At 41.3% G+C, this 20,358-nt stretch overlaps 1 protein-coding gene and 1 long non-coding RNA gene across 4 annotated transcripts in view; one reads left to right on the forward strand and one right to left on the reverse strand.

The window, feature by feature from the left end:
- Fas3 (fasciclin 3) overlaps positions 1-20,358 on the reverse strand; it is a 442,301-nt gene that overhangs the window by 392,284 nt on the left and 29,659 nt on the right. The gene's annotated exons all lie outside the window — the stretch shown is intronic.
- LOC116430900 (uncharacterized) lies at positions 11,740-12,718 on the forward strand. The gene is made up of 3 exons (XR_012998639.1): positions 11,740-11,760; positions 11,933-12,100; positions 12,465-12,718. It is a non-coding gene; the product is annotated as an uncharacterized LOC116430900 (long non-coding RNA).

A 20,358-nucleotide genomic window follows, 5' to 3' on the forward strand; every position in this document is an offset into this window, starting at 1 on the left:
TAGAAATTTGAATTTGCTAAAAGTTGTTGATGCGAACTCTTTTGACTTCATGCTAGAGGCTATTTTGACCCATGTTCTCGAAACTAACGTAAGTCTCTTCAATGCGCGGAGGTTCACTTTACATCAACAGTTGTTTACAAATGAATTAATGTAGTTTATGAAGACTTTAATGCTTTCAAGTCTATTGTATTTACTCTTCTTAGTACATTGTAAATATTGATAAACCTGAACCTCTAAAACCAGATCAGGTTTAATCTTTGATATCTACCATAGACTTGAGATCATTGTGCACCAATTCTAGTGAAAACTAAATATTCCAAGAAAATGATCTTGTTGTACGACTTCGACTAAACTGGTTCAGAGAAACGGGACAAATTTCAGGCAAATTATCCTCAAATTAGCTGCACATCACTAGCAACCAGGATACTTTCTACTAGTGCCCACTTTCAACAATGACGTCCATAACCCAGCACTTCCTAATCAGTAACAACCACGATCTTTGTGAAGGTATATACCGTACACCCCAAGAAAATAAAACTAACTAAGGAAGAGCACGATAGAAAGCAAATTGCGCTGTTAACGATGTTCTCAAACTTCCGCGAGATAATTAAAAACTTGTAGGAATGGCGGGGGTCTGGCGATTACTGGCAAGAACCCAGTAATGAACAAGATCCGATTAATTCGTCATGCGTCGGGAAAACTAAGTTTTAAAACGAAAGTTCCTAATTGTCCTGGGGCACGCTGTGTTACGGTTTTAAACAGTCAGCCTCGGCACAGTTTCTCTATCTTAATTAATGGAGTTTTCGGCAAACGCTTGAATTTAATAAGCATGGAAAAACGGGGACAGATCGAACCGTGGGTGAAATCGGAATTAGAATCAGCGAAACAAGGAATCAGTGGGTGCTGAAATGCAGAATTACTATTAAATCCGATACACACTATCAATCCGCTCTCGATTATTCACGTTCTGCTCGAAATTCTTTCCCTGTTGATTATTTTTGATAGACAATGTGATGGAGCGAGATTGAACCGAGAACTGATGGGGATTCATAGCGTAAACACATTCATTGTAAACTGAATAATATTTAATAATATTTAAAGCCGACAGTGTATGCTTTTGCCCATCAGCCGGTGAACTTTAAAAGATTTTTGAAATTAATGAAATGATTAGTAAGTAAATTAACGTGCAACTATAATTTTCAACATGGCACTTCTTTCGTCCTACAAAATCAATTTGATAGTGTATACTGATATACATATACACCTTATACGTCTGAAATAAGAATGCTATCACGGAACAAGAGCAAAAGTTTTTCACCAGGTGTTTCGTTTGCAGTTTCAATTGGTTACGTGTAGCCATATTGATAAACAGCGCATCAGTATCAAGAATGAGATAAAAACAGATGAAAACTGACCAATTAGCTGAGACGCATAACAGGTACATTTCGCGGAATCCGGTAGTCGACATGGAGAGTCTTAATAGCGAAACGACCGGCATATAAGGACCAGGAAAATGGAGGTCCGATAAAAATTGCATATTATCTGGTCAGCAGCGGCAGTAAGCCGGCGGCCATTAATAAATAAAATGCCGGCATTTCTTTTTTCTACGTACCGGTGACGCTCGCGAAGAGTCATAATGAATCTCATTTGTCTAGGAAATAAAGAACGGACGGCTCGGAGACGGTGATCGATGGCACAACCGCGAACCTAGTACTTCAACCGCCCACCCGACCGCGGTTTCCCATAATTTAAATACGCTATTCGTAACGTTTTTCCGCGCTGTCGCGGCTGGGAAAGCGGCAACGAGTAAAACGTGCTTAACCGTGCCACTTTTAAGACCGCCGCCCGGCTCTCCAACAAATCGCAATTTTAAACGAGCTAAAGAAACTACGATAAATAATGGTACAAATTACAGTTAATTTGAACACGATCCTACGATGTTTAATACTGGAACTGTTACGCGAATCAGTATGACTTATATTTGATTTATTATTATTATGTGAGTTATTGGATAGATGCAAAAGTTCTTTTGAATGAATTGATTTACTAATGCGCTTTCTGTAATGTACGTTAATTGGAATCTTGAAAAATCCACTCTTGCAAATTTTAAATAAGAGAATGTATAATAGGTGGTTTAAATACTCGATAATTCTACCGTTAAAAGATGCATGTGCGAAATGAAAGGTCTGGTTAGAATTGGAAATACATTTATCTATCTTTTCGTTTGCAATTGAATCAGCGTTATATTGTGTGCACGTAATAATTGCAATTACGCGTTATCTGTGAAATTGTGGAAAAATTAAATTAGAGGAGCATGTTGACCTATAATTTATATTACACTGTAATATATAAAAACTGAACGTGTTGGGAACGATAACTCGATAATATGACTGAACAATTCGCGTGACTGAGCGCGACGTTTTCGATCAATGTTACACATCCAGGCGCAGTTTGGTTTGGTAATTTATTATGAAATAAACGATGACGCTTCGATGGAACGGCTGACAGGATTGGATTCTTTCAGGCAAGACCGTATGAGAGCGATCTGTGTAGATCGTTATCGTTACGATCGAAGTTTTCGAGTCATTTCACAATGCGGTCGAGTGAAAAATGAAAGTGGTCTCCCCTTCATGTCCTGAGACTTTATGATCCCTGCATGAATCATCTTGCGCGGGTGTGTGTGCTTGTTAGGCACTCCGTTATACTCTAATATACCAATATTGTGATTTCCAGCTAGCAAACTAATCCACAGGAAAACTGCTCCTTAAGATCTATAGACGAACGATATCAAATGATTAGAATAATATTTCATACACTAAAATTAGTAACAATTAGGACAGCTATTACGATAATTGATGTATGCTTCCTTGTTCAAAGAACTATAATCAGAAATAGCTTTCAAAACACAAATTGAATGAAAGAGCTACGCAACTGTTACATTCAAAATATCTCGATCCTTATAAAACAGTAGCAAATTTTAACGCAATGTTCACGATCCGTTACGTTATTACGTGACTGAATTGCAAGCGAATTGCTAGGTCAAAAAAAGAACTGGCATTGTGGTAGATCCGTGATTCTCAATGGAAAGATGATTTCAGAACAGAGGAAACAAGAGAGAGAGAAAGAAACTAGAAGCAAACGGAGTGTACGTAACAGCACGATTCATCGCAGCTCTGACTAATCCAGTCAGCCTTAGTCACGTGAATGCGGTTCCGATCGGTTAAAGGATCGGTACGTCCTTTCGTCATCCGAGAACGCTTAGAACAAATGATCGTTAGCCACCGACGAAGTGCAAGTTCGAGAATTCGAACTACCCCGCGTCACAGCGCAACTAATCGCCGAGTTCGATAACTACGTTAATAACGTTCGAGGCGATGACTGCTGTCCGCAGATCGGAAGTTCAAGTTCACGATTGAACGTTGAATACTTCTTTTCATGAAGAAAAAAGCTTGTCATACGGGAACCTTCGAACCGAGAGTTCGTCAGCGTGGCAACGTGTTAATCCGCCGTCCGCTTTAACTATGCAATTATTACTGCATTACCGATGGTCGGTTGATACGTTTACAGAAACACTTAGCCGGCGCAGTCATAAAACCGAGCAAACACTCGGGTATAATGGAGATCACCGAGATGATGATTAATCGATCATACCGGTAGCGTAATAGGTTATCCTGTAAGTGGTCGTTCTATCACAATCAGTCTGACATTTATCTCGGTGTGTACTGTGACAATGGACCTTTCTCCGCCTAACGACGCGTTATTCGCATCAGGAAAAAATAGGAATAAGAATGATTATTCTAGTAAGAATCTTCTTGTATTTTCTTCAAATTCTGAAATATACTTAAAAATAATTGAAATAAGCAAATAAAAGTAGCGCTGCAGATAGCAAAAACTATTGAGTAAAATATTGAGTCCAGAAAGACCTCAAGAACAACAGGGTTAATATTCTTTCTAGCAAAATGTATTCTTTCGAAATTCAAACATTTCATAAACGACAAATTATGTTCCATTGTATCTTATGAAAATTTTCGAAAGGAAATGAAAATCGTTGGAAATGCCAATGGAAATTAAATCAAGACCATGCAAATTCGTGACACGATTACAAATCGATGTGCGCCCAGCGCGAATATTTCACCAGTCCAAAGTTGCATCGACAACTGCACGTATATTGCATAAGTACGATACTAGAAGATTGCGAGATCGTTAGGCTACGAACAGTGAACTCGAACTGCCTGAATCAAACAAGCGGCACGAGTGCGGCTGCCTTTAACGACAGCTCAACGCGTTTTCGGGCGTGCACTGGACGCAACCAGCGCGGCGCGCGCACGGAATGCACAGCCCCGAATCCAATCTAATCGGCTGCTCGTCAAACAATCTCTGCACGTTGTCAATCTACTTCGTTTGACGACACCAACAATACGGTGTGAAGCGATCGATTCCGCGGCTAATTGAGTGTCCGCTGCGATGTCAAGTGGTCCGGTAATCGTGTTTGGCCTGAAAGACAATGGCCAGTTCGCCTTGCTCCCGGACGCGTAGAGATCTGTTAGACCACCGGTTCAGATCACAATGTACTTTATTTCTGTCAACGGTTAAAGGTATCTTCTTCGTTTCAAAAATTCTCTACATTCGTACATCCCTGCAAATAGATATTGGATAGAAAATCATTACTCGAGATACTAATTTCAAAAGAAAATTACACAGAATTTCCTTAAAGGGCATTAACATGTCCGCTTTAAAATTCATGCCGCGTTAAACTTTAAAATCTTGATCTCACTGCTTGTTCCGGGATAGAAGACTATATAAATTCATAAACTTTCACGGTGCACGGTGAACACCAGTTTACGCCCGTTCACGGGATTTCCTCGGCGAGGGGCATAAAATTTAATCGGAAATTGAGAGAATCGTTTTGCGAATTTATGGGAATTATCGCCGCAGAAACAAGCGCGTCACGGTTGTCGCGGCCGATCGACGGACAACGACACGTTTACGCGTGAAAATGTACAAATTATTAATGAAGTATCATCACCGACTAATTAATGGATTTCCATAATGCAGCCAGCGAATTTTCAACGTCAATATATAATTCACCGGGCGTCTATTAAGGTTTCGCAAACAAGGAGCATGACAGGAGTGTAGGTGCGGGGGTGGAGCTAATTAAATTGAATTAAGTGACGGGCACCGAAGTCGGATCGTAGTTTTAAGAAACCCTATCAATACGAACATTCATTAATATTCAGACTGCGGCGGGAAGTTTTCGGTAACGGCACGACTCGAAGGAAATTGAGTACCAGCCCGTAATCCCCTATTAATATCAAGCTTTAAAGTTGTTCCGTCGTTAGGAAGCTCTGACGGCGACACGGCTGTTCTCTCACCCCTTTCCCGTTCCACCATTTTCGCCCTCGCTCCGGATTATGAACGCTCGGTGACGTCAGTGCGATTAATGCACGTTGTCGCGCACGCAGAAGAAATTTCTTGCATCGCGCTCGCTTGCCCGCCACACCTGTGCTACACACCTGCCCTGTCCGCCCGCATGAACTGCGAATTCGACCGTATTATCCGGCCGTTGATCGTATTTCGCTTTGACCAACTGATTCGTAGGCGATAGTGCTCGAACCGGGAGAGGATTAGATCCAAAGAAGATTAGTCTCGTTAGGAAATAATAGCCATTTTGGTCTCATTGTCCTAGTTGTTCACTGATGAAATATAGAAAATGCAATGAACGATATTTTAGAAACTTCGAAAAACTTTCTATTTTATGACAGAATGAATAAAGTTTCTCTAATTGTGAGCGTCGGTACATAGCAAATGCAAAAAAAAAGATCCGACCGATTTTTCTTGAATATAGAATAATAGAAAGTCTGCTGAACAATGTCAGAAGAATGCAACGTTATTTAGATTGATTTAAATTATACCACATGCACTGTTAGCGTCTCGGCGTCGAAGTATGCTTTAATGTTTCTGGCACAGCTCGGACCCCATGCGATACAATTTGCAACGATTCTTCGTTTTCTCGCGGGTCCAGGGGCGTATACCGTTAGCACAAAGGGAAGCACTGTGCCAAAAGTGGTTCTCGAGAATGCAAAAAGGGAGAAACGATTAATCGCGATCGAACGGCAGTTCAATGAGTCGGGGGTGCACTGGTCGGGCCACAAAAAAGAATTGGTAATTTATCGTAATCGAGTCCGATGACTTGAAATATTCCAGCGCATTTGGCCGCAACGTGCACGACGAGCTCTCGCACAACGACCACGTAAGAAGGCCAAATGTGCGGCGAACACGAAGAAATCTTTTTATTCGGGAGCCGAACTAAACGGGAGCCAGGCATTGTACTACATTTCTTTCCTCTTACGAACAATTTGTGACTTCCAATAATCCGAGCATCGCGGAACGATTGATACAGATTCGGTCGTTTAGTCGCCCTCGTTTTATTCGCTAATAATGTAGAGATTATTTCCGAACATCTTCTCGTGTAGGCTGTGAAATGTTTCAATGCCCATTTCTTCGTAGAACTCGCGAAATTAGTTCATCGAACATTGTGTTCAGTTATCAACTTTCTTTTCAGCTATTTCTTAGTATTTAAAGCGGTATATTTAGCTTAAAAGAAATTCCTTCCTCCGATAGAAATATGTACAACCAACGACTAGACAAAATGGTATTTTAAAATTAGATAAACTTAGAACATATCCCCTCGATGAAGATTGAACCGTGAAACTGGGTACAAAAAGTTATCTTATCTCGCTTCGTCCCTTTCGGAAAAACTGCAGCCTATTAACGACATTTACGATCGCAGTGAAAGTAACACCGCATAAAAAGTGACACGATGATATCGCGGGGCATACGCAAGCTTCGGACATAAAAGATGAAAAGCAATTGAAAATACGGCGCGCGGAGGTATGGAAGCGACGTAACCGCAAAGCGAAAGACGGAAACGGGTCAAGAAAGGGAAGGCTAATCCTTTGATATCCACTTCCGCGGCAAACGGCGGAAAGAAAAACGAAGGAAGATCACGCGGGGACAAAAAAGCGGGCGCGATAGCCGGGGCCCCCGCGACGTCGAGTTTTGAAGCGTCACATGAATTATGAAGTGGAGACAAAGAGGAAGAAAGAACTTACGAAGTGTTTAAACTTTAAACGGCCGGAAACCGTTTTAAGAGTTCAAGCTGCGCGCTTCCGTAAACGTATATAGACTTTTCACGTATATCACGGGTAGATTGCGCTCTTCGAGATCCCGGTTTCAGGCGAAACGGCCCGTGGAGGCTGACGATACACGCGTCGGACCATACCTGGAACAAGAAAAACGACGGAAAATAAGCAGTTAGCGGCGGCAAAGAAGGGAGATTGAATTTTGAAAAGTACATTCGACGTCCGCGGCCGATGTTTGCGCCCGGAGATTGAAGTTTATAGAAGAACGAACGGGCGGGTATGGGGAAGGAGGGCACGGCCCGTTATTTCGTCGGGCGAATTAAAAAGTTCGAAGATCGCATTAACGGTAACATTTCCAATTTTATGGAAGTTTTATCGGATCGTGGAACTTTCCTCTGTGGACGATAGCGATGATAAATTGAAGAATTTTTATCGTGCTCCGATTCAATTCTATTCAATTACTCGCGCCCCTATTACTGTCTCGGCGACCCCCTTCTTCCCCCTGTTATCACTTCTCTTACGCTCGACACAAATAATCGGGGACCGTGATGTTCCAATAATTACAATCCCAGGGATCCGATGATAGAAAATAGAATTAACGGTGACTCGCTGCTGATATCTCGACAAGTGCAGATTAGGTTCCATCCGTCGGGGATATAAAAGCCGAAAGGAGTCGGTGCTGCGGTGGGGAGAGTGGGACACGGGACCGGCGCAAAAACTTTTCTCGAAAGTCGAAGTCAGAGGGAAGCTTTCAGGATATCGAGAAACTTCGGTTACCGGGGTCCCCGCGTTTCCACAGAAAATGATTAATTGCACTCGGAATCGGGGCGAGAATGCCTTCATCCTACGAAAAGGAATCCCCTGAACTATCCCCCGTCTTTCGCGTTTTTCACCGCGATTTCCTTTTCAATGGCTGCCTTTTCGAACTGTCTGTGCCTCTTTAAGACCGCGCAGAAATTGCCCATTGAATATTCACGCAGATAATCGTCTTTTGCTGAGACTCTGCAGATAATCAAGAAACAGTTGTGAATAGAAATAACAAATGATTTTAATACAGTGGTCACTATTGAAGTTTTTGAACACGTTACACTAGCTCGGGACAATCGAAATGGTTTCGTAGTATGAAATCAAAGCAATTTATGTAATAATTAAGATCTGACAGTATTGTTACCATTTCAGTATACTCGCATCTCACAGATTTCAACAGAATGGGCAAAATTTGTATGGGAACGTATCAGATATCAATGTATCAAATTTACACAATTCACCTGCCAAGTGGATTTTCATTCTGCAATATTCGTGTAAGTCATGGTCCGCCTAATTACGACTGTAGAGAAACCTATTCATTCAACTACACTTGCATAATTATAATACCTATTATATTCATAAACAATTCTATTCTGCTATCATAATGAGGCTTTCAACCACTGTTCTATTATTACCTTTAAATTTAATCCAACTCGTTGCATTTAACAACGGTAACAAAGTAATTGGAAATTCGGGAAGCGTATATAGGATATACAAAATCGCGTACCTAAATAAATACGATTACTATTATAAAATACAAGAACTTCCAAATAAAAATATTCCATATTGTATTATCTATAATTCGTAACTACACATGAATTGTAAATTCCAATACCAACTGCTATTATTCTTATCAGAGGAACAAGTTGATGAAAACATCGATTTTTGCAATAGACCAACTTTGTAAAAATTTGTTACCATTCGACTATTACAATGGTACCTCTTTTTAACGTACATCCTATACATAGTAAGATCTGCACTTCTTACGTCATTGGCCAGTTGACGATCGGCGGCGTAGTCTACTACACTGGAGAGAGTTGTTAATTTTGTGTGTGTGTGTGTGTGTCTTAGTGTTATATATATAACAATATGTAAAAATCATCGAAATCAGTGAGGAACACGCCAAACTAAATAATCACTACAATGCCTTCTCAACGAAACAAAGACCAAAAAAGATAAATTCTCTAAACAAATTTCATTCTTATCCACTTCACGCTTGCCCTCCAAACCCCATTAACCAAAAATCTTTCATCGGTGGAGCAGGAAACGCACATAAGTAAAAATAAATGATCGCAAGCGAACCAAGCAGCGGTAAAAGGACTGCCGCTGCCTCATTTCGGCGGACAAAGAATTAGTGCTGGTCGTTTTATGAAAAGACAGAAGAGGAGTGGTAGGAGTAGGATGCGAAGGGTAGAAAGAAAATCTGGTCAAGTGGGTGTACTTCCTCCGGGGTCCAGCGGAGCGAGTCCAACGGCCGCGAAACGGAATACGGGGGACCTCCGTGTCGTGTAAACGAGCAGTCGACCGTAATAGCCGGGGCCCTGGAAGAAGCGGAAGCTGGAAAGCCGAGACGAGCCGATAAAATCTACCGACGGGGCTCTCTGCTCCGTGTGCCGCGTATTAATATTCACTGTGTCTCCGCCGCGGCTCCTCTTCGCGGTTCCAAGGCGTGCATGCGTTGCCCTCTTCGTCCGCCATTCACAAGGATAACATCGGTAAACGCGCCGCTGAGAGGTCGAGTCTCAAAGCATCGAGAGGATTTACCAAAGAGAGACGTAGTCCGCGTTTCGCGAACTGAGCAGAAGAAACCGAGCCTCTTTTTCTCCATCCCGAACGCTTATTGGGTTGCGTTGCCTAATTAAAGTTGTTCCATCTAGATGCTAATGGCGCCCCAGGGAATTCATTTCTTTCTGTCGATTGAATCATCATTACGTTGGATATCCGCGGACCGGGAATGATGAAATGGGTAATTCTTGCGAATGGCTCCACCTTCGAATGGGCTGTGCATTTTTTCAACGTCCCTTATCGATTTTGTAACTGTATAAGAAATATTTGACCGGAGAAGCTGCAGAGAAATGTTATGAATACGGAAACATTGGAATACAGTCCGTTGATTTTTTGTGAATGTAGAAGGGAATATGAAGATTTGAATATTTTGGGATAGGTCTGGGTTTTATTACTCACCTTGCACAGAGGCAAGAAATATAAACACGAAGGATGGTAAACTGCGAACGCTGTGAGAGTTATTCACGCAACGTGATATTCGCGTTATATCATTTGCGTCGAGTCGTGATGCGGAACGGTTATTAAAAAATATGCTGATATCACGAGCGAATCAATTGCACAACGCAACAAATATTGCTTATTATTATTCGTTCGCCTTTGAGGCTTATACAGATCACATTTGATCGATGGAATGTTTTTTCCCATAGATAAACCGTTCTTAAGATGAAAGGACGAGTTGTGCAACATATAGAAGGAATGAAAGGAGAGTCTCCGCGGAGATGCACTCACGCGGCTATTGCGTTTCTTGTTTACTGATGCAATACGTTTCTGAATTCTTCGTTACGTCATGCCTGCTGACGACTTCGAGCGCGTCTTCGGTCCACGAATAAAGGCAGTTTGCTTTTCCAGGATGTGTAATACTTAGTCGTACTGCGAAAGGTGAACTTTTATGAAGACACTTTCACTAACGTACAGTTTTACGAAAGAACTTTTTAAAAAACGACAGTTATGTCTAATTTTTTGTTTCAGTAAGTTCTAAATCTATTTCTAGGATTTTAATTAATTTTCTGTTAATTTTCGTGAGAATGTGAGAACGTATGTTCGAGTGAAGTACTTTAAGCTGACATTTAACACATCAAAGGCATCAGTAGCAAGAAGCAAAGCAATGAGACAGGATTTTTAATGTAAATAATTGTAATTAATAATTCGAAAGTTCCGCCATCTCGCGGCCAGGCGTACCGCAGACATATATCGAATAATCTGAATAACAGGTGGCGCACCTGCCAGGTGCATGGATATTATCAGCTGGTGATCGTCAGCCAGGTAATGCGTGGTGCGACGACATTCACTGTGACCAAGCTGACCCCGTTAGCAATGCACACTGCGACCCAATTTCTATCAATGAATCATATTACACATAGCTTCGATGACTAAAATCGAAGGTACAATCGAATGTAACTTTTACGAAACTATATTTTGTAAAATTTCCACCGTCTAATTCAAAGAGATCGCAAGTAGATTGCAACCTACAATCGAGGTGTTTGCTACCTTAAAAATACTTGCTTTAATCTGATTAAAAAGATAACACGAAAGAAATATTTATTTCTCGAAAATTTCTCTGCCCAGTACAGATGTAAAGAGGATAGTAGAATTTCATGAATTTAAGAAACCAATAAATTTTAAAACATATTGAGCTGGCACTTTATAATTTCTTAAGATGCAACCGCAATAAGTGTAACAAATTTTTAAAAAAATTGATGACTTCATGAAGCATCCTGCGCGATTCGACGTGGAATTTCTCGAATGGCCACGCATACTCTATTCATATCCGTTGGACGTGTGAAATCGCATTATCTCACTTTCCGTTTCGATAAACCACTTCTCAGGAGACAATTGTTAACGCACGTCCGTGCCTTTGTACCTAATCTGGTCTCCTGTGAAACAACGCGATACGTGTTCTGTAGTCTATGTATCGTCGTCGCGTTTTCACTCGGACGCTTTGGAGTGAATCATCGCTTCCGGCCGCAGTCGGCTACCAACAGTGTTATTTTTCTTAACCAGCACCCGCAACACGGACACGTAACAGGTATTTATCTGAATGCTTGAAATTATTAGTAATAATTGGCGCACACTGTAATGTTTTGCATTCTTACTTTCGTTCGAAATACAGTGATAATATGTTTATAATATATATTGAGCTTATAGCGAGTGTAATAGTAAAATAAGAGAAAAAAAATATAAAAAATAACACTCTGCAGATCTTGCCACGAAATAAAGATTGTGAATAGAAGCAAAATGAAATAAAACAACGAAAGAAGGGTTAGGTTCAGTGGGCAACAAACGCTGTTATTAAATCCAACCCGCATCAGCGGGCAATAAATTGGGTCGCATATGCTGCTGTATGAATGGACATCCTTGTTACGTAGGTACGTGTATGAAATTAATTTTCGAAATCACTTGTGTTCAATCTCACACGAAACTTTAAACAGGATGCTTAATACTAATTCAATTTTGATTTAATCAATTACGAATCTTTTTAAATTTAAACATCTCTCCACTTAAGAGTTTTCTATTTTCCGAACAAATTCACAGAGTATTGACAAATATTTAACAAAATTCGAAGGTTTTCTGTTTCTGTAAAAAAACTGCAAATCTATTTCACAAACACGCAGAACTGATTTCCACATCTAATAATACCACATCTCAAGCATGACATCATCCAATGTCATCCACGTCGAACACGAGAAACCGAGGATTACATTCTTTATTTCTACCACTTTACTTTGTCAGAAGGAGCGTAAAAGGAGTGAGGGGCCCCACCCATGGACACTGCAACTCTGCAGTCATGGTTCAAGATCCGCGTTCCGCTAGAAATGTTTCGGGCGAAACGGAGACAGCGACGATAAACATTCAAGAAACAAGGAAGAGGAAAAACTAGCGTCGAATTGGTACAGTCGTAAAAATAATCATTTCAAAATTACGTCAATGTTGCTTAATTGAAGTAGAGTTGTAATATTCCTAACACTTTTCTAATTCACTCGAGAATATCTAAAATACACTAAAATGGTATAGTTGCGTACAATATGAATATATTACGAATAATTATAGCAAAAGTTATTATAATAAAACAAATGGTTATTATTGTTATAACGAAAACCATATTAAAGAAAGTAAAACAGTTAAGAATGAAATCAAACGTCGAGCTTCAACAGAGAACCGTAAAGAGTTAACTCGGTAACTTTGTTCATTACACGACGAAAAGATCTTCTGTCCTCTTTCCTCTCTCTGTACCCTTTGTCCCTTGATTTCGCGAAGTTCCCAAAACATCAACCTTTTTTCCTAGTGTTACACGATTTTCATGGGGAGGCAGGCGCGCACATCGCCGGATACTCTTTTACGCGATGAAGGTTTCAGTGTAGCGTGGCGCGCGTACCACGCTGATGTACAGTTGCCTTAATTATACATCCATTACGCGGAACCACTTTCCTCTAACGAATCGTAATTTACCCGAAATAGTTGCTTCCAGTGAAAACAGTAGCTGGCGCAGGCGTCGGCATTTAAATAGAATCAGATATTCGAGAATTCTCGTGAGGTCTGTGTGATCGGTCTTCCCGTAACCAGGCGAACGGGTTGAATTTAACCTTCCGTGTGTTTTACTAACGGCAGCAACCCTTTGGAGTCAGGAATCCTCGCTCGAAAAAAGGAACGGAAGAAGAAGGCGAACGAAAGAAATTAAGCAATTCACTGTAAATTTTCCTTGATTCAATAAATATTACCTTAGATTCGTTGAACTGGAATTTGAAGGAGATTTCTTATACAGACATATTTATTGATATGAATTGTTAAAATGTCCAAAAGATAACTAACTGCAGAAAAATATTGAAAATAAATAATACTAAACTTCTACAAGTGTAAGTGGAAGTTCGGAACGGTCAGGATAGTTTTTCTCGAACAAAAAATACACTGCGTAATGATTATTTAATTTATTAAAATGACCGGGCTGGTTTTCGACGGAACGCGACTGACGATCGACTTCAGAATGCGCGGCGATCGAAGATCGCCGCCCTTTTTAAGGGCCCTTGCGTTCAGGGGCGCGTCAACAATTCTACGAAACCGTTTCCGCACGTGTTTCAATTTTTCGGGCACTGTATGTCGGCTTCCGACAAAAGAACTATATGCTGTGACGTTTTCGGAAATTAACACCTGCGCCTTGAAGGACGTGTCCTGTTAGTCCTGGATAAAAGAACGCGCCGCGCCGATTTCGGGAATCGCTCCTGCACGTGCGACCCAATTTCCGAACGCTCTGTATCGGCGTCCGACAAAGGACGCCGTGCTACGCACAAGAGTTGGCTCTTACACAAGAGAATTGTGGTTTAACTAATATTTGGCTTATCAGTAGGAACTAATTAATCCCGCAGACATGCTAACGCCGTCTCCAACCGTAAAATAATAAATCACCAACAAACAGTAGAAAACGTGTGAGAACATCTTCAAAAACATCTGCTAACGACACTAAATACCCGTGCGAATGGATTTCCATTATTAGCGGCGTAACGCAATCGTCACCCACGAATTCTACGGTGACAACGATGTCCGCGCGAAGGATGATTCGCTAGCAGACACGGCGTATCCGATCCAAGGAGGGGAGGCGGTAGCGGAATGGCGCACGGATGATGGCTCATTAAAAATGCAAAAGGGATGTCCGACGAACGAAACGTAGTTTGGCCGCGAAAGTCACGCAGCCCGGGATGTTCTGCTCGCCCACGGAATGCGAAAGAGTCGCGCGTCGTTATAAATATTAATGTCCCGGTGTGTGTACGCGCGGACCGGCGACCACCGGGCCACTATTAGGCCCGTCTCGTTTGGTCATGGCCATCGCGTCTGAATGAAACTCGACGAAAATTCGTTCGTCGCACGATAAAACGGTAACGTCGCGTTCGCGTGCGCGACGAGCAAGCGAAAAAAGCAAATTCTATCACAAGTTTTGTTTGACCGCACGTAACCTAGACCGGACAGAACGTAACAACCTGACGTTTCCAGGTCCAGAAAGACGCAAAAACGACTCCCCGTGATTTAACGCCGTTTCGAGTGCCGCCTTTATTCGCTGACCGCGTTCATTTGCACCTGTACAGCGACAAGAAAAAAAAATGGAGGGAGAGGACGAACGAGCAACGGCACGTTGGAGTAGATTTTACAGCCGAAGCACGGCACGGTGGTTTCTCGTTGCACCCAGTGATCCGCGTGCCAGAATCCCGGTCGGTGCAGCTCGTAACACGGTTACCGGGAATGAAAGGCGCAGGCAAAATCATCGTGAACGAGCGATCCGTTATCGCGGCGTGCTCCTAGATTCTTCTTGCCAGCGAAACTCTAACGGCGTCTGTCTTAAGGTGCACCGTTACTCCGCGCAGAAGTTGCGCTGGTTGTATATACATACGTAAGTACGCGCCGCGATACATGAGTTTCAATCTTCGTCTGGGATGTCGGGGCAATTGAAACGTTCGGTTCGCTAATTTCGGTGAAACGCAGGTTCCCTTAATGGGAAATACTGCGTTTGAACGTTCTTCTTTTTTAGATCTTGCAAGCAAATTGGATACGCTCTGTGTAATTCTGCGCGCGTTCGTGTTTTTGCGGAACTGTAAATTTGAAGGAAATTTTTTTTGAAGAAAACAAGGAATCTTCTAATTGAAATAGAAGAAGGAATAAGAAAATTTTCTGCTTTGCTCTAATTGTTATAAAAGAATTTATAAAAATACCAATTTAATATTTCTACGACGTGATTACGTGTAATTAGACAAGTTTGGTAGAATGTACTCGTTGGGTATATAACAACCATACGTAAAGATACGTGCTAGCAATAATGTTTAGTAAAATAATGAAGAAGAGACGCACGTGAACACCGGGTTTTCTAAAGGGATGTGCGTTTATCCCATGATGGAGAAAGATCTGTCGACAGGAAGTGCGTTGAACCGCAATGTAACCTTGGTGCCGTCACGGTTGTTGCATCCTCGTTGTCAGGTGTAACAGCGAACAAAGAGAACCTACACTGTGATCCGGCACTGAAATCACTACGTTTCATTCTTGTCATTTAACGTCCCACTTCCCTTCGACTTGCTTGGCCTTTCAGCGAAAGATACTCTTTTTTCATTTATCCTATTCAGCAAGCGGTACATTGAACTCGAAGAAACTTACAAAAGAATCGGGACTTAACCGTACATCTTCTTAAAAAAATACAACAACACGAGAAGGCAGACCGGCACGAAAAAGAAATGAAAAGCAAGTATGATATAGCGTAGAGAAGAGGACACAATAAAATACAAGTGAAAAGGAGTTATTTTAAAGATTACGAGCGAATTCCAAGAACAAATTTTACCCGAGTACCGAACGCGAAAGGAAAACAATTGTCGCTGAAGATAAATACACTCGAAACGCAATTAAATCCGGTATCGGGATGCATTTTCGCCCGGGAATTTATGTCAGCAATATCTATTGTTCCGGTCGCTCTATTTAGATTCAAATTCGTTGCTCGTTACCCGGAAACATCAAAGCCCCAACAATGAAAAAGATAAAGCCCAGCTGAACAGTTGCGATGGCTAATTAACGCGCGTGCGCATAGTGCCGCGGACCGTCCGTAATTCCGCCGACAGGCCGAAAATTCCGAAACGATAAAAAGAACGATGTCGATCGCGCCGGATTAAAGATATTAATCTAAACCGAAATACGGACGCGTCCGTGCGGAAATTCAAATTAACGGTCCCGAAAAAACAGGACGTGGGAAAATCTGTTTGAAAATAGCTTTCAGTCGAAATCCCACGACTGATTCCGCGAAAAGTGGGGACGCGATGCGAAACAGGAACACGAAATTTTATACAAGAGCAATTGCATCGATGAACTTTTGAAGTTACAAAGTTACACATTCGTATAATATTAAACTCTGAATTCGCTTATGATTAAATAACTTACTTTGAGGATATTAATAATTATCAAAGTCTATCACTTTTCATTACAATTCGAATAACATTTAAATCTACACTTCTGCTTCTAGCTTCTTCTTTGCATTTTACAAAAAGGAAATAAGCAATAAAAAAACTACGATCTCAACTTCGTTTTCAAATGACAATAATGAAAAATCCAACAGAGATGCATCGAATTCCTTCTTAACAATAGAAAATAGTCAAAACTCATAAAGAAACCTTCTTTAACATATCAAGGACCCACTTGAATTCTTAATTCCATCGTTCCTTACTTTCCTTTCATTTCAGCTTGCAAAACCATCCCTTAAAACGTCAACCAGACGCAACGAAACACTCCGTATATCTCGGGGCACATCTCCTGAACCGATTCTTCTCAATTTTCATCGAATCCGAGCGATCAGCGGAAACCGTTTTTATCCGTGCGAAGAAAGAACGTTATATTGGCGTGGCGGTGTCGTATCAATCCGACGCCGGGGTACTTCGATACGCGATAAAAACAACGAACGACGTAAGAAGAAAGCAATACGTTCCGTTCTTACATCAATGTCGGATCCGTTTCTTTCCCTCCCGCAATACCTTCGGTTCACCGGTTCGTTCTTTCTCACTCTCCCACCGTTTCCCTCTCCCTCGACCCTGTTCGCTGCGCCCCGCGGTTATCATGGCCTCTCCGTCGCACCCGCGCGGCCGGTAGTCAGAGATGTCTGCAGCGGCTCGCTGACCTGTTGCATGCTCTTTTGTCCGGGACGCAGCGCGCGATTCTGGTTTTCTGAACCGTTCTATACCGGCACTTATTCTTCCTGGCGCTCTCCCGCGCGACACCCGCGAAACAAGAAACCGTATTGTTCCGCAACTGCGAAATACTGTAATTTCAGTAGATCGACAGACGAAGGAAACTGCTAGGCGAAGAGCAGCCCGACTCCCCCGCGAATAAACAGCGTGTTGCAACGACGACGTTGATCTTTGAGAATTCATGTCGTTTTTTGAGATTTCTCAATGAAGCTTAGAGGATAAGTGTTATAGGCATCGAAGAAACTTTTCGAAACGCTTGAAATAGTATCCATGTTATTATACGAAGACAACATGAATCTATTTTTAGAGATTTCAGTCGCGATATCAGTTATCAGTGCACTTCTTCGAAGCAGCTCCAGTGTTTGGGTCAGAGAGATAGATGTGTAAAGGAAGAATGTTTGGAGTGCACACCTGAGTTTATCGTGTATACAACGGATGCGTGGCCGCTCGAGATATCAAATCAATGTAACTAAATATTTTCTGAAAGTGTTGAACGTGCATGAATTGAAAGATACGTTATTTTTGTCGTGTCAGTAACGGATACATTCCATGAGAACCGGAACAATTGTTTTAAAAGATATCATAGCTTCGATCGTTGTGCAATACAGGTGTATATACATTGATAAACTTTTTAGTACGTGGAATATGGGGAATATAATAGTCCCTAGGTTGCACAGAAATATTAGATCAGTTCATACTCAATATTCTAAGACAGATAACGTTTAGAAAGATTTATTTGACAACAATTTCCAAATATTCTAAAATACTATCGGTCTTTCGGAACTAACAATCTTTCACCTGAAGAAACCGATAAACTTCCACGATCTGAAAAACCGACCGCAAGCGGTCCGCCTCATGGGCGCTAGCGTCCGGATCGAAGTGGCCATCGTTCTTCTGCCTCGATTTTCGCGATCCCTATAATCCGCACCGAATCGTGTTACCCCGCGCAAAAATAATCGTTGCCTCGAATTACGTAGGCCTCGGGAGACGATATACACGACTGAAACGTTATCCGGCGTGGGGTCTCTAATTACGATCTATGCTGCATACACGTTAGCTACGGCGTTCTCTTTCGGACCGAAGGAAAACCAATGCAACGACGGGTGAACCGGCGTGGCGCGAGATTTAGAAAGTAGATATTAATTCAGCGCCGGAACGGGCGAGCATCGGGCCAGGAAGCGTCGATGAAAGCTAGAAAGAGACGAATTTATTCTGGAATTACTAACCAACATGTAATCCACTTTCGTGTTCCAGATATCTTCGGATAATCAACGATCTATGGTCCCCGCACCTTGTTCCGTGCGCAAATCGGAAAAGAATTGCCAGACAATGGTTGGAGAAATAGGTCAAACCGTGAGTATCGATTTCTGTTTGCCGATTATGAAGGAACAAGTTGCCAACATTGATTTGCTCGCGCGATCGGGGAGCGACGAAGAGCTGGAGAACGTATGCACGTATGTACCGCTCTGGTCTAACAAGATTATTACAAATAATCATCACGTAGACAGAACGATATTCCTGTTTAAAAGGTCAACGATTATTATTCGCTCAATGGCCCGATGAGTCACGCCGGCCATCGATGCGGAGGTAACGCTGGTAGCCTCGCCGGCGAGTCGCGTCGCCGCGAGGATTCTGGTTTCAGGAGGTGACTCAATCGAGATCTCTCCGGAATACGATTATTTCATGCAAAATACCTTGCTGATTTAACCGAGTGTCCCCTAACAGATGAATCTTGTTTTTTCTTCCATTTTTGTATTAATTTTGATACTTCATGTGATCGAAACAGTGTTCTTTAAATATTGGTGAAAAATGGAAGACAAGAATTTGGGATAAAAAGATCTAACCAAAACAGAATTAGATTTGTGCTGATAAGTATGGACATAGAAAGATAGTAAGATTTTATATCCCTTTCGTTGGAATAACTTTCCTTCGGTGATTTAGATATGAAAGTCTAATTGTGTAGCAAAAATGTGAATTGTAGTTTTCGTAGTGTAATAAATTTCCAGAATCCATAAAAATACTTGACGCGAATGAGAAAGTCGATAATTGTTTCCTGCTGAAATATGGCGCACGTGATACAAAAACATAGAAGAATCCACCAATAAACCTACTAAAGTCAAGAAATAATGGATCACATTAATGTTTTATTTTATCTTTCTCGTAAATCTTGATGGTTAGGAACGATTGTTAACTTTCCAGTGTTAGTATCAGTTTTGTTCAAACTTGTTCTCGGAATTGTTCAGAAACTTTTCATCTTTTTACGTTTCACCCAGTCCTTTATTTTTCTAAAACTTTTCCAAAACGAGTTTGAAAACTCCCTGTATTTTCAGCGTTTTTACTGTTCCCTTTAAAAGTTCGTTTCTCTACAACAAATTGATATTCTTCGAAATTGGTGTGCGCGTATGTACTGCGCGAGTTCGAACTTCATTGGAATCCAAATATTGGCGTTGGAAAAATACGCCCGTTCTATACATACGAAATTTTATATACACGTTCTTCGAAAAACTCTTCAAACAGGTTCTTCTATCTATCCTTCATGAACGAGTAGGGTCGTGATCCCCACGTATTTTCGAAGAACCTGCGCATCTCGCTTATTTTACTTATTCAGGCAAACTCGATCTGCACAGTTGTTATTCAATTTTGATAAAACTCCTACAAAGAAACTATCAATCTTAAATTCACTAATGAAATCAATCAAATAAAATAAAACAAAAATGATTGCCAACATGGAAACAGATCAAAATGTTATATTTTCCGTATTCCCCACTTCAATTAACAAGGATTTAACAATGCAGGAAATGAAGAGAAACAAACAACGATATATAAAACTGCTAACAAACAGAAATCCATAAATCAGTGGATACATTATTTACGTACAGCGCTCCGAAGCAGAGCATTTGAATTATTAATGAAAAACACGGTCT

The sequence above is a fragment of the Nomia melanderi genome, chromosome 5 (genome assembly GCF_051020985.1).
Source record: "Nomia melanderi isolate GNS246 chromosome 5, iyNomMela1, whole genome shotgun sequence".
Taxonomy (NCBI): domain Eukaryota; kingdom Metazoa; phylum Arthropoda; class Insecta; order Hymenoptera; family Halictidae; genus Nomia; species Nomia melanderi.